This window comes from Pleurodeles waltl, chromosome 1_2, assembly GCF_031143425.1.
Source record: "Pleurodeles waltl isolate 20211129_DDA chromosome 1_2, aPleWal1.hap1.20221129, whole genome shotgun sequence".
Taxonomy (NCBI): Eukaryota; Metazoa; Chordata; class Amphibia; order Caudata; family Salamandridae; genus Pleurodeles; species Pleurodeles waltl.
Genome location: NC_090437.1, coordinates 345,262,810 through 345,277,534, shown reverse-complemented (window position 1 = coordinate 345,277,534; position 14,725 = coordinate 345,262,810). Strand labels below are relative to the sequence as shown.

Here is a 14,725-nt window from a genome sequence, read left to right as displayed (position 1 = left end):
GAGAAAGGAAATTGATTACGAAGTCTTTGCAGAAGGGGCGATTGAGGTCACCATGTTGATTAAACTTGCCAATTAAGTAGGAGTCGCAAAAGCTTATGCATAAATCTAATGAAGTTATAGTCAAGGTTTAGGTCTTTAGAAAAAGGGCTTATGCTTCAGTGAGTTTTACAGTTCTGCCACCAAATTTGGACCACCATCATTTTGCATTGCTCAATTTCCAGTTAGTATGAGAGTGCAGTGGATGGGAGTGATGGTGAAGATGGTAAACATCTGACAAATAATTTGAGGCTTTTCTGCTGGTTGCTTTCCAAAATCAGGCAGAATACTCTGTGTTGAACAAGGGGATCTATGATAGGCCAAGACACTGGCTTCTCATTTGGGATACTTGATCCTTTTCCCTCAAACCAATGATGATGCAAGTGAATTTTGGATCAGAACATGCTGCTGGATGGATCTGTAAGTAACAGTGTGATAAACTGTTGCACAATGGCATAATCTGAATATTACACTCACCTGTGATGGCATAAAATATTGGATTGTTAACAAGGAACCAATTTTTTCTAATGGATGCAGGTGGAAATATGCAGTTTCATAATGGACTGAATCTATGAATCAACAGATACCCAAGAGTCAAAGTCAACATCCGCATTCTGTACTACTTCCTCCCGAGGAGGAAGTTGCCTTATTTGGGAGGGTCAGTGCATGTCCTATGAGACAGAGGAAGTGTAGCCTGTGACTAAAGCCTCTGTATTGTCACACTTTAGATAAAGGCTGTTCAGACTCATCTAGATTCGATGGCCAGAAGACTGTAACACAATGTGGTCATCACTTTAGAAATGTTTCTTACGATATCCAGGAAGGGCGTCATCAACATACATCTGACAGTGGTGTCCTGTTTCTCTGAAAGTACACAAGAAAGTACGGGGTTCTCTAAAGAGGGCGTCGCGGGTACCAGCATAGCCCTAGGTTGTACGTGTTCCTATTTGGAAGGGTAATGTCAGTGAAATGTCAGTAAGTAACTGCAGAGTGCATGCGCGGGGAGAGACACCGGGGGGAGTTCCTTTTACGGACTAGGTGGTCTCACACTATATAGTGTCATGCTTCATCATTTGACCACCTAGACCCACCCAGGTAGGACAGTGCCACCTGGGCGGACTCAACCTCACTGTTAAAGGAACAGGAGGGAGTGCGTAAATAAACTTGTTTCTGGAAAGATCGGGATCCAGCTAATCTAGTGAAAAAATTAAAAACACCTAAGCAGACACCTGTGAGGAGTGACAAATGTAATGGTGGTGTCTGATTGGTGTAGTTAAAACAGGGGTTGGGACACCTCTGTGAGGATAAGGACTCACAGGGTCACCTAACTAATAGCCAACATGTTTCTGCCCTCAGAAGTGAGCCAATAGAGGTCTCGGGGCGTTCGTTAGGGCCTAGGATCCCTACGTCTCACGTTGGAGGAAATTTACTCTATGTAAAGGTCAAAGAGTGTGAAGTAAAAGGTCTACCTTACCCAAGGAATTACCTTGAGGCGGCCCTTTCATAGAGGCTACTAGCCTCTGGTATCCAGGAGGGGGAGTGTCCCCTTATAGTCAAACATACATCAAAGGGGGCGCTCGCCGTGCGCCTATACCGTCCTCTCCTTGGACCGCTTGGAAATATTGGATTGTTAACAAGGAACCAATTTTTTCTAATGGATGCAAGTGGAAATATGCAGTTTCATAATGGACTGAATCTATGAATCAACAGATACCCAAGAGTCAAAGTCAACATCCTCATTCTGTACTACTTCCTCCTGAGCAGGAAGTTGCCTTATTTGGGAGGGTCAGTGCATGTCCTATGAGACAGAGGAAGTGTTGCCTGTGACTAAAGCCTCTGTATTGTCACACTTTAGATAAAGGCTGTTCAGACTCATCTAGATTCGATGGCCAAAAGACTGTAACACAATGTGGTCATCACTTTAGAAATGTTTCTTACGATATCCAGGAAGGGCGTCATCAACATACATCTGACAATGGTGTCCTGTTTCTCTGATCAGATGAGCTAAGGGAAGCATATATAGGTTGGAGAGGAGAGGTGATGTGGTAGAGCATTGGGAGATTCTAAAGACTAGATTGTTCACCTCTGTGAAAAATTGACCTATTTTGATTTGCTGGATTCACTCTGTGAAAAAGGATAAAAGCAATGCCATACTTCTCTTGAAATGCTGAACCACGTTTTCAGTGGTCTTTTAAGGAACATGACCATAATCCTCCAAGTAACATCACCAGTGTGACCTTTGGGCAGATAACCTTGCGCTCGCTAGTTGCACATCTCATTGTGACCCGGTGATGTGCATTACACTGTGCTCTGTGCTGCACATCACTGTAATCCAGTGATGCACATCAGCCAGTTGCGTATGACTATTAGTACAGATGCACTGATACTGGTTAGTTTGTTGGGTAGTATGCCCTGGTACCGTAATGCCGGATGGATTTGAGAATATAGGCTAGATACTTTCTTCCAGCTCCCATTATTTTGGCAATTGCTAAATTTCCCTTAGGCTTCAAAAAGTTCAAATTCCTAAACTTCCTTAAGTCTTAAGATTAACTTGCACACCAAAAGACCGGACTTATAAAGCAAGATATGGTGTTTCATCATTTCTTTAAGATTCAGAATATCCATGCTAATACCCATATACTGGATTGCGATTATTACTTTGAAGTGGTGGATAGAGCATTTGCACAGACAGTGTCACAAAGAAAGGAGATTTGTACATTGGGGAGCCAGATAAAAAGAAATGACCAGGAACAGCAAGAATAAATGCTTGTTCCAATTTTTCTATTAGCGACTGTGGCATACAATAACGTCAATGTCCAGACTGGATAGTGAGAGAACAGCAGAACTGTTGAAAAGCTATGTCCCCAAGCCAGGAGAGACCCATGCTGGAGGAATGGTATCATATCTTTGCAGAGTACGTCGGGGGAAACCAGTCTCAATATTAGAAATGTGTGTAAAAATCGAGTGGGCATTGATTGGAAAGAGAAATAACAGCAAGACATTAGCCTATCCACAAGGGGGCATTCCAGGGGTCGTACTTCCATGATTTCTTTTCTTTAATAGGTGGATCTAAATTAATCCAGCAGTTGTATGCGTATTCTTCCTGCAAATATGTTCATCATTCTCCCAACAAATATCTTCATCATCCCCTTGATGCACCAGTTACGAACACAGGCAGTGAAAAACACTGCTTTTTGGAGTTTGTGATATTAAAATTGTTGGCAACCAATTTTAAAATATATTAATGTTGAAATGAGGGGAATATTATCACCTAATCTCAAAGGAGGAGGTTGGATGTGGTGGTAAATGAGACGCTATATTCTAGGAATGACAAGATGCTGGGCTTTATCTTAATGTTCACAACCTAATCCATCATAGCTTCTGCCCAGGTCTGCGTAAGACTATTGGTATGTGAACTTTGATACTGGTTTATTCATTAGTCTGAATGCATGGGTCCCTGTATGTCTGTTGGATTTGTAAAAATAGGTGTTAGCTGATGTGTTGATCTGTGAGCATATGTGCATGGTCTATCTGTGCATGCAAGTCTGGATGCTGTTTACCTCTGTAAACATGCATTACTTAAAAGCAAAACCTATTGGCTTTGTCAATGATTGCATGCATATAGTGTTGTTTGTCAAACTGGACAGCTCTGTAGTATTGCAAATAACAGGCAGTGCTACTACTCAGCTGTTTAACCTAACGGGGTTCTAGAGTTGCGGACCGCAGATTACACAAAGATACCCCTAGGGTTCACCCGGGGAGCTTATTTTACATGATAAGGATGAAAAGCAAGAGAAAATATCAGTTCTCATATAACATTTGTGACGCAAAGGTTCTCTGTGCACATTATAGTGGTGTGACTTTAACTGTTCCAAGAGCTGCAGTGATCGAGAAGGTGGGGGCAAGAAATGCAAGTGCTGCCCCTTCCCTCTTTAGCAATAGGTGATAGACTTTTGATGGAAATATGTGTCGTGTTGGTTTACATGGTAAACTGAAAGGAGGTGGAAGTCGTCGAGTAGCACCGCTGGAATGCGGACTGGAATTCGTGATGGCGCCGCTACGAACAAGGTGGGGACACCATGTCACTGTGGAACGCACACAATTTAAAATACAATCATTCCTGGAATATTTTTAGTGTAAGACTGGTAGAGCTGCACTGGAAAGCACATTAACAACAAAGCCTGGTCCATCATGGTGTAACGTGTCACTGGAACGCAATAGACGTCACTATACCAGAATGCCATCGGAACCGGAAGTTACACCTCACAACCTTTGCCCTCGTGTGACGTCACGTGTTGAACCCTCCCCCTTCGCCATCTTCAGTCAATCCACAGCTGTCAAGCTGCAACAGAGCTAGCCACAAGAAGGTGGTATTTAGTAGGGAAAAATATACTATCACTTATTGCAAGAGTAAAAAGATGGATTCATCTCTGGAAATGTCCTATAATGCTTTGGACTGAATTTGTTTGTTCTATTCATATCACACAGTGTCCCACACCTCAATATAGTAGCACCTAAAGTTAGAATCAATCATGGAAGATTACAAAATAACAATACATACTAAACAAATATCACATCACTTCACAAAACGAGCAACATGCCAGAATACTGGCTACATCAATAAAATGTGATGAAAAAAAACACCAGACTTAAGTCTTCCAAATATTTCATACATTGTAGCTGCAAGTCCTAGTTTGAAAGCACAGTCCACAGGAGAGGTAGTTGCACAAAGACACGCAAAATGAGGACACTCTTGTCCGCAGTTAGCCAGTGCAAATCTCATGTATTCATTTAGATTTAGGGCCTGATTAGGAGTACAGCGGTCCAGGGACCGCCATACCGTGGTGTCGGTCAGACCGCCGCCTCCTTGGCAGTCTGACCAACAGATTAAGATGCTGGCGGTCGAACCACCACATGACCGCTGCCACCGCCAGGATCATGGATCCCGACGGGTTGGTGGCAGTGCAAGTCTTGGTCCGTGCTGATCACGATTTGCCTTTTCTACCAGCCTTTCCATGGTGGGAACCCTGCCATAAAAAGGCTGGCAGAAAGGCAGGGATGGCAGTGCAGAAGCTCCCCGGTCAGCACACTCAGAATGTGCGCTGTCTGCCATATCGAGTGTACTGGCGGCACCAACAGTGTGGTGACATTGGCTTCGGCTCCCCCTGAGAGCCGAAGCTGATGCCACCACACTGTTTTTTGCCAGCCAGCCCGGCCGCGTGATCATAATACAGCGGTGGGGAGGACTCCAGCTTGACGGCATCCTCCTCACTGCCGTATTGGCGGTCCAACCACCATTATCGTAATTAGGCCCTTATTTCTGAGTCCAAGAACTCCCCCAGAAAAGGACATCTCTTGCTCTCAAAATAGGACTTACAGCCACATTGCATGAAATATTTTGGAAGACTGAAGTCCAGCAGCTTTTCCCATACATTTTATTGATGTAGCCAGTATTCTGTCATGTTGTTCGGTTTCTCAAGTGATTTGATGTTTATTGTTTATTTTGTATGTATTTTTGTTTTGTAATCTTACATGACTGATTCCAACTTAAGGTGCTACTATATTGAGTTGTGGGACATTGTGTGATATGAGTAGATTAAAAAACATTTTCATCAAAAGCAGTGTAGGACATTTCCAGTGATTAACCAGTGTTTTAATTGTTGCAATAAGTGATAGTATATTTTCCCTACTACATACCACCTTCTTATAGTTTTCTTGGTTGTACCCAGGTTTAGTGAGGTCACAAGAGCATACCCCGATTCAGACACCTAGTTGCAACCGAGCTGCAACGTAAAAGCTAAGAACTGAAAATAGAAGGAAGTAAACTGGACTCTTAAGGTCCAGTGAACTTTCTGCTCATGGCATTGCCTTCAAGACCATGAGAAAGGGAATGGCCAAAGCAGGGCTAGGAATACCAAACGGTGAGTCAGGGGTAGAAGATGCTGACACCTCTGGATACACCAAACAGACGACCGTCCTCAGGCACCGAGAGTAAACTCTGTAAGTCAGAGTTTGTGACGGTGAACTCAATGAGTTTCAATTTATGAAGAAAAAACCGTGGCATCGTCATTAGGGCTCAGCTCGGGAGTCGAACTTTATCTAAAGGCATCTGTGCAATTTGTGGCACCAGGGTGCCAGAGTGTATACTTTGGTGGTCGTCTGCTAGAAATACCAATTGGAGAGAGGAATAATGTAGGCAGACAATGTCATGCAAATAGAGAGACAGACCTTCTCCCCATCTAATGAAGGCAGAGTGCAAACAGGCCCCCTACAAAGCACGAGCACTTCATAGCTGCTTAAGCGACGTGTATACCAATCTCCCCCGAGCCAATGCAAGCAAGTGCTGTTGGGGAGACCTCCATGAAGCAGGACAGGCCAGTTAAAAGTACCGAATACGGCCAGGATAAACACACAGGCTGGAACTAAAATGGCTGAGCTGGTGACATATTTCCCCACGGTTTGATTAAACGAATTGCTACGTGATTTCTAATAAAACCTTACTCTGGTACAGCCTGTTGCTGGATGCGAGGTTGGAAATGGATACTCGAGAGCAAACTGTGTGTTTGGCAACGAAAAGCCGAGGCAGGCAGTGGATGAGGGGAGTAAGACACAGAAAGAACGAGGGGTCCGGTCGGAAGTCTTAAAAGAGAGGCACAGAGACAGAAACTATGAAACGTAGGAAGTCAAGGAGAAAAATAAATCGGTAGAGACGGGTGGCGAAGCAAATGCAGTGTTGAAACAAGGAGAAAGGCAGATGAAAAGGTAGTGAGAGACGAGACAAAAGAGGAGATCAGAGAAGGAAAAGAAAGGGGGCATGGAGGGTAGAGAAAGGGGTGGAGAGAGAGCGTTATAGAGAAAAAAAGAACAGCATAGAAGTGAAGGGGGCGACGGGGACATATGTAGAGGGAGGGGGAAGACCGAAAGAGGGAACACAGGGGGGAGGAAGAAACGGGTATGTCCAGAAAAAGGCACAGAAGTGAATGAAGATAGTGGAGGAGATAAGGCGATAATAAATGGGAGAGGCGGGAAGTAACCGACAGAAGAGAGAAAGAGGTCGAACATGGAGGGAGACATTAGAAAAGGCCGCCAAGGGAGAGCACCTCTACAGTCTCAGGTATTTCAGCTGCACTTTGCGACTGATCTGCTGTCCGTATTGCTTTGAAGGGCAACGGAATAGATCACTTTTCTGGGGGTTCTCTAAACAAACAAAAAGGTATGTTTTCTTGATAACAAAGTCCGCTCCTCCGGTGCATGTGGAATCACCGCGAGAATTGTGCTAGCGTTTTGTCTCCTGTGGAAAGTACGTGCAAGCCTTTTCAAGGTGTGCATGTGTGGAAGGGGAGGGCGGATTCTGAAGAAACACGTCCAGCCCTTGCATTTGGGTGGACTTCTCTTACGCCGCAGATTCCGGAATAAGCAGCACGATTTCGCCTGTCCCGTTCTGCTTTGAAAAGCTCTTTCCACTCTGTCAGCAGCAGCCCTCCCTGTAACCACCCACCGTGGCCCGGACGCGGCAGGCTGCTGCGCCCAAGGCCACCCCTTCCATGCTGGCACCTGTGCGCTGTGGGGCTGACTGTGCATCTAGACAGCCTCTGCTATTCCACGCATACAATGCGGATACTTGTCCGATGCATGCGGGGAGCGAGAAAGAGATGGGCTGTAGGATGCGCAGGAAAGTTGCAGCGAAGAAGAGAAAGACACCGGATATAGATGAAATGGGAAGAAATAAGTCCGGTTGAGGAAGAAAAGACGAAAGAGCGAAATAAAGGGAAACGGAACTGGAAACAAGACCAGTGCTGTGATGGAAAAGGAAGTGGGTCAGAGAAATAAAGGTTTGAAAGCGAAAGTAAGACAGAAAGAGAGAGACCGTTACGGCAAAGTCAGCCAGTGAAAGACAACCAGAGCAAGGAAAAGGCAGAGAAGCTAAGTGAGGGAGGGAAATAGGGCGAGGGCGGGAATATGGGTTTAGCACATTGCTAAAGAGAGGGGGGCTAAAAGCAACTTCATAAAAACAAGGCCTGGAGAGTGAAAATAATGCAAGATGACGGGCGAACAGACTAATTGATTGAAAGAAGACCAGTCGTTGACGATATTGGAAGATACTGTAAGTAAATAAATGCAAAATACAGACTAGAAGAGAAGAATGACCTACAAATAGTGGCAAAGCGAGTGTGCTATGAAAAAAAAAAAGTGAAAGGAGTAAATCACTATGAAAGTTATAAAAGTCGAGCCAGAGACAGGAACGAAACACGCCGTGAGAGACTGGAAGGAATAAAATGTAAAAGAGGAAAACAATATGGAGGACAAGGTAAAATATGAATAAGAGAAAAGTTAAGCAACTCAAACGTAAGAAGTAAAACAAACATGCGTTGAGGGGTGCAGAATTAAAACGAAGGCACGAAAGAAAATCAAGGTGATGGTATGAATGAAAAATGTAAATTCTGTGGTAAGGAATGGAAACAGAAAACAAGAGAATTAGTGAAACGGGGGGGTCAATAGGATGAAAATAACAAAGGTGATAGAGAGAGAATGACTATACATGTAGCAAATATGAGGCAGGGTAAGTGTCGAAATGTGGTTAAATATTAACAACAATAATAGAAGAAAGGACATGGAAGACAGTGAACGAAAGATATTAAAGGACTGACTGAACAGTGGCCCGAAGAAGTGAAGCAAGAGACAAGGGAGTGAAATGTAGACACCTGATGGGAAATATACTCACAAAAGAAAAAGAAACATGAATGAGGTAACTCATTGGCAGAACTACAAAAAATAGTGAACATTTCCTATAAAAGAAAGAAAATGTGAGACAAGTAATGAAAGTGTGTGAACTTGCGAGAACAGTGTGACAAAGGCCTTACTGGGCAGGCGAACAAGAAGCAAGTGAGAAGAAAAAGAATAAAGAGCACAGGCAAGTTGGAAACTAAAACGAGGGAAAAAGTGAAGAGATACGAAGGCCCTCCCGAATAAGAGTTAAGCCACATCAGGCGGGCAGGTGAGCAGCATGTGGCTGGAGGTCAGGGACAGTTTCACTGGGATTTTTTTTTTTTTTTTAAACTATTAGGTACCTTGTGTTTTTTTTACCTGCTGAGCACGGTGACTGCTGTGAGGAAACTGCTCCCTGTCCGGTTCAAAACCGTGAGCCCTGAAGATGCTCAATAAATTCTTCTTAAATACTATCCCGAGGAGATATAATCCGTCCACTAATTTAACAAAGGCAATGCAATGCGCCAGCGCGCTCACGGTGGCCATGAAGGGCGGCGTGTCATGTGAGAGGGCCCAGCTGCAAGGCATCGTCCTCCTCAAACCATCCCTCCCTCACGGCGAGGCTCGGCGCTCGTGCAATGAGGGCCGCAATGTGGCAAACGCAGTCTGACCCCATCTCCCGCCATTGCACGGCTAAAATAAACAGCAGCACATGCAATGTGTTTAGAGACTGAATAGAGGTGACAGTCTTGGGTAAAGCAAACAAGCACACATCCCAGCATTACCTGTCGAGGTAGCAACAAACAGACTAAAGCGAAGTCACAGTATGAACCCATACAAAGGTCACTTCACACGTGAGGCGGGAGGTCACCCAGTGTGCAGAAGAAACAGTTGTCTTTGAACAGCCCCTCGTCCCTTTAACAACCAACATCAGTAAGCATTCTAGAATGTTTGATGACGTGTTTTGAAACCTACCATGACATCATTCACCTAACGGCCGCTGTAAACGAATTCCTCTTATCAATAAGTTTGGTTGGCACTAAAACGTGGGACTGCGACAAGAAGAGTGTAGTGGTTCTGCAGGAGAATCTATAAGTATTTTTTTATTTGAAGAAAAATAAACACGTCTTGTCTTTCCAAAAATCAGCACAAGCGTCACACAAGGAGCACTTGCCCCGTGAGGCTCCTGCGCCCACAGCCCTGATGCCCTGCAGCGAAACGGTGGGGACTAGGGAAGGGGGTGAACCTCGGCACAGAAGGTCAAGGAGAGGGCACTGCGGGTCCCCGTCTTGGCCCTTTACACCACCTTGGTCTCTGCCGGAACAGCAGGCTTTGGAGATTTCCACAGACCAGTGCGCTCTCGCATTAGTGGGCGCGCCACCACAAGGAGCAGCGTTGTAACGAGGCGCTATGGCGCACCACTCCCAGGGGGCTTCCTGCCACCTGGTTCGGGGCAGCAGGCATTCACGGTTGTAGAGGTGGGCCGACTGTGCTACCAAGGTGTTACTTTAATATCGCTTCAAAAATATGCCAATACAATGGATCCACGTGCCTTGCAACGTCCACAAAATTACCATACTCACGTAGGTGACTGTGTTTGAAAAAAACGTGGACATTACTCGCACTACAACCACAAAGCGGGCCAGCTGCAGCCACTAACAGCTTATCAGCAGGGACACAGTTCACCGTTTGGCTCTCAGCCCGCCTGCTAAAACTCTTCATTTCTGCTTGCAGGAGCTTCCCTGTAGCTTGTCACACCCTGTCAGGCACAGCGCCCTGCACACGCAGCCGCTTCATTTTTCCCCCAAAACCCTCAACTCACCTTTACCAGCTCCCTCTCGGGGCCCCTCCAAAACCGCGCAACAAGTTTGGTAAACTTTGCGCACTCCCTGCCCGGTGCTGAGGCGACAACAACACAGCGCGTCCTGCCTGCTGTCCGGGGGACGACGGACGAGTGCCTGCAAACATCCACGTTTCACAGTGGTGACCCGGGAAAGGGAGGTTTGCACTCACCTCATCTATCCAGGCGGTGCCCCGGCCCACTTCTGCGACAGGGCTCCTCTCCTCAGCCCCTCTCTCTCCCCATTCCCTCCTGTCGCTCCTCGGGGTCGCTCTCCGTGCTCCAGGTGATTCAAGTCAAACAGTCTCTCTCACACGCCCTCCCAAAAAGGAAAAAAAAAAGCCGAGGCACGGAGGGGAGAGGAAATATTCAGGAAGCTGCAGCAGCAGCCAGACAGGCACAGGAGGAGAGAGGGGTGCGGACAGCAGGGTAGAGTCCCCTGGTGTTACCTCTCAGATATCCTGCCCTGCTGGGGAACACTTTCACTGCTTCTGTAAAAACTCCGGACTTCTTTCAGATTTTCCGAAATGTCTTTTCCGTACCCTTCCCATTTATTCATGTTTGTTTTTTTCCCCAAAGAGCACTTCGTAATTTGTTTGGTGGTGAGACATAAGCGGCTGGAAAAGACACTTTACACATTCGTACAAACTTATTTTGTGATGTCTGTCCTAAATTAACATGTTGTCACCCTTTCAGACCCCTTTCCTCTTTTTTCTTCCCTCCATGCTTAAAAATCTACAAAAATACGAAAACAAACCTTAGACAAATATTGAAAGAGAACAAAATAAAGTTTGCCTCTTCTTCCAGTTAATTTTTTTTTTTTACCCAAGAGGGGCCAGTTTGTCTGCGCGTGATTGGGATGTGAGGAATGTTTTAAGAAGTGTGTGTGTGTTGAGCCGTCACGGTGTAGGCTTGCAGGGTAAAGAGTCACATCTGTGTGTGACACTGAGCCAATCCGACAAACCCTGCCCTGGAGACACAGAAAAAAATCGAGCTGCAAACTTCCCTCGTGCACACAGCCATGCACAGGGTTTAAACGCTGCTCAGCTTAGTCCAGAACAAAAAAGTAAGGCTCAGTCCAGGACTTGATGCTTTTTATTAAACCAACACAGATCCCACGGTGATGTGAAGGTGTAATGACTTTGTAAGGCGCTTTAAATATTTATTTGAGAGTACATGGGATATAAAATAACTTTGCGTTGTGTGAAGATAATAATATATTGTGCTGGACTAACAGTAGCAGGATGTATATACATGTGTTTTCGAAACCCCTCACTTTTTTTTTTTTAGAATTGACAGTGATTTATGCAGATATAAATTGAGGGAAAACACTGAGCACCCTGCCTCGCCCCACAGCCAGATCAGAGAGAGGGAGCACGATCGGCTGTAATAATAATTTATCTGCACCTTAATTTAACATGTATCAGCAAACACAAGCAGCCATGGTTTATCAGAGCACGTATAAACTTTTCTGCCTGGCTGCTAACGGCAGGGCTGGGGGAGGCGGTATTTAATGAAATGCAACCGCCGCTCTGCAGACAGCCTGCAATGGGCGAATCAAAACAATGTTCTTGGCAAACTCAACAGGGCCAAGGAGCGCCCACTATTCGCACGGAATTGTTCATTGTTTGCAAACGGGATCCTCTGCAAGTTCGAAAATGGCAACTTATTTTTTCTTAAAACTTTGTCAAAAGAGAGCACACTTTTTAGACACAGTTCAGTGGCCAAATATGATAAATCAAATAGGTTAAAAAGTCATTCGACAGAGTAAGCCTTGCATTGGATGCTCCGTGGGGTATTAAAATAAATGCTATGACGCGTGTATGGAGGAATGACACAGATGAGCCGATCTCGCACTTGTGCCGTGGAATCCCTGCAGGTCTAGCGGGGGGCGGGGGCTTGAGGCCAGTATGGCAGCCAGATTCAACGTAGCCCCCACCTGCACATTGAAAGACAAACCCCCACGAGGGGCAGGAAGACAAGAAAGGATCACAGCACCGAAGCTGCAACATTATACAGACCATCCCTCTGCTCTTTCAGGTACAGTTAGTGCTCCCTTGGAGCTCAAAGGGGGAAGCACCAGCCAGGGGCGCTATCTTCTGTTCTGATGGGAAATACACATCAGAACTTTATACAGATTTTATGGACAGAAACAGTCACTTTGCAGGGGCCCAGAATACAGAATTAGGTCGTTCACTTAAGCAAGTGGCTTAAATGTGAGATGCAATCGTTGGTTGCTAGTCCATTATGGGGTCAATCGACCAGTCTAGAGTCAGGTGCAAGCATCTGTATTCCTTTGTGAGGATGATCAGCTGATGTGCTGTTCGTGAATTTCTTTTAGATGCTATCATCAGGATTCCTGTATTGCAAATGTAGATTGCTCTCAGTCTGATCTCAGTGCTAACATTGTAATGGGAAGCAGATGTATGCATGTGTTTTCAACCTTCTGTGCATTTGTAGTGCCTATATGGGTGTGAGGTCCAAAACAAATAAAAGCCTGTGGAGGTCGCCTACTGTGTCATAGGTCAGTAAAAGGCACGAGTGATTGCATTTACTACGAATGTGCTCAGCGTAAACTTAGCCTGAAGAGCTGGGCAAAGGTGGGACAATTCTCCCTTTGTGAAGCAGGCAGCTCCACCACATTCGCAGCATTGTCCACAGATGTAGTAAGCTTCACCTGAGTCTCATTTCTTGCATTTGGATGTCCTGCCAAAGATGGGGAGCACTTCCAGCTGAAGGAATGGGCTCGCAGTGGAAGTAGTTATCCTCACCCACCCCTACTCATGGCTTCCTTATCCTTGAGTGGCAACACATAAACAGTGCAATTGCTGTTGCCCCACAGCTGCAAACCAGTGAAGCATCTACTTCCTCACACACAGGAAGTCCTGTCAACCTAAAGCAGGCAGTGCATGGATTGTGTACTATAAAAGCCCGCTGAAGGCTCTGAATTGCTATGGGATCATTTTCGCATGTTTGCTAACTGGCCTTTTTATCTCCTTCGAAAATAAAAACTGTACTTCATAAAGCTTGAAAACTTTACAAATACATTACACAAAGTAGCAAAGGATCTAACTTCATATGCTCCTCACAATCGTCTTTCAGTTCCTCCACTAACTAATCGTTCACTTTTAGTCTGTCTCAAATTCATCTGTGTTCTCATTCCATTCAGTAGGCTAACACAAGTTTACGGTGAAGGGTATCTTGGCGTTGAATAACTGATGTTTATTCTTAACTAATTGTACTCATTTATCAGCCTTAGAAGAATGAGAGGACTTGCTGGGATTGGAACATGCCACCAGGAGGTCAAACCCAAATCCCACCGCTGGATGCATAAATTGGCTGCACCACCAAACTCAGCTACTACTGGACGATGCATACTTCAATTAAGAGAGATCTGTCAGTTCTGAAGAGTGTGATTAAACCATTCATTAAAGCTTGAAGGGGTGACAGTTAAAATGGCACTTTTTATAATCATTGTACTGTTTTACGACATCAAATTCTTTATCACGTGTTCAGGGGCAAAGCTCACACTAATCACGGCAAAACTGATTTCAATCACAAAGGGTCAATACTCAAAATTATAAAAAAATAATAGTTTATTGAAATGCACTATCTTTAGATGAAAACACATTATATTTGATTTCCTATTTGTGATTTCTTCTCAACACACACAACTCATCTAAAACAATTTTGAACATAACAGGAAATTATCTAAATAAACAGTCAAATATAATTTTGTAGTGATTTTCCTATCAGCCATCTACACAGGAAGTGACATAACTGGATTTCCCATCAGCCATCTACACAGGAAGAGACATCACTGGATTTTCCATCATCAATATGCACAGGAATTTAGATCCTTTGTTTCCTGCCAAAATCGTCTTTCAAAGAAGAAGCCAAGGAAGAGGACTTCATTTCCCATAAGCCACCTGCACAAGAAGTAACATCCCTGGATTTCTCATTATCCATCTGAACAAGAAGTGACATCTCTGGCTTCCCACCAAACCTGTCTTTAAAACATGAAGCTAAACAAGAGAAATTAAGAATTACCATTTTTTGATGTTTGATTAATCAAAATCGTTACATCTCGGCACACATACAAGTTAAAAGGATTATAAATGTTATATTAAATCAAAACAAGCA

General features: G+C 44.7%; 1 protein-coding gene across 15 annotated transcripts in view; it reads right to left on the bottom strand.

Annotated features, from left to right (window-relative positions):
* Positions 1–11,141, bottom strand: part of BNC2 (basonuclin zinc finger protein 2) — a 1,044,043-nt gene extending 1,032,902 nt beyond the window's left edge. For 12 of the 15 annotated variants that reach the window (XM_069239536.1, XM_069239525.1, XM_069239544.1 and 9 more), the window contains exon 1: positions 10,756–11,141. The gene's annotated coding sequence lies outside the window, so the exon portion shown is untranslated. Of the gene's footprint in view, positions 1–10,564; positions 10,696–10,755 lie in introns of those variants that run through there. The other 3 variants (XM_069239586.1, XM_069239569.1, XM_069239629.1) reach the window with 2 other exon arrangements.
* Between the last annotated feature and the right edge of the window lie 3,584 nt (positions 11,142–14,725).